The sequence below is a fragment of the Cynoglossus semilaevis genome, chromosome W, assembly GCF_000523025.1.
Source record: "Cynoglossus semilaevis isolate Cse_v1.0 chromosome W, Cse_v1.0, whole genome shotgun sequence".
In the NCBI taxonomy this organism is placed as follows: Eukaryota; Metazoa; Chordata; class Actinopteri; order Pleuronectiformes; family Cynoglossidae; genus Cynoglossus; species Cynoglossus semilaevis.
Genome location: NC_024327.1, coordinates 4,569,615 through 4,570,592, shown reverse-complemented (window position 1 = coordinate 4,570,592; position 978 = coordinate 4,569,615).

Below are 978 nucleotides of genomic sequence, written 5' to 3'. Positions count from 1 at the left end.
GTTTGACTACACTCTTGCCTGCCACCACTTTACAGTCTTTAATATCCCTCAGATTACCTCTTCTACATAGAATATAATCTATCTGTGTGGACCTGCCTCCACTCTTGTGCGTCACCCTGTGTTCCTCTTTCTTTTGGAAATAGGTGTTTACCACAGCCATTTCCATAATGGTCATGTAGGGGAAGGGAACAGAGGAGATGAGGAAGTGATGGGTAGTTTTTTGTGTTAGGGAGAGAAACTTGGAAGTCTGCTCCAATCACCACTCTCTCTCCCCTGGGGATGTTCTCTATCACCCAATCCAGCTCATTCCATAACTTTTTTAACTTTTTTTCCAACCTCACAGCCCACCTGTGGGACATAACCGCTAACAACATTAATCATCACTCCTTCTATTTCTACCTTCACACACATCACTCTGTCTGACTCTCGTTTGACCTCTACCACATTTCTTACATATTCTTCCTTTAGGATCACCCCTACTCCATTTCCCTTACCATCCGAACCATGATAAAACAGTTTGTAGCCTCCTCCAATGTTTCTAGCCTTGCTGCCCTTCCACCTGGTTTCCTGCACACACAAAATGTCTTCTCTTCTTCTCTCCATCACATCAGCTAGTTCTCTGCTTTTCCCTGTAATTGTACTACATTCAGAGTTCATACATATATATGTATATATATACACATATACAGTGGATATACAAAGTCTAAACACCATACACATATATACATGTATGGCCATTGTCCTAATGCTATGCAAAACTCACAAAACTAATGATATGTGCAGGGTTGCTATTACAGTAAGCTGAAAAGAGAACAAAACACGTTAGACGTGCAGCTGCAACACTTTTTTTTTTCAAGATTTATAGTATCACTGGAACGTCCTGTCTTTTACATTTAATTGTATTTTCTGTCGAACATTTTTAAACAGGTTTCTCGTTGACCTGGTTCTTACAGCACATGTTCACATGTTCTCTCTCTC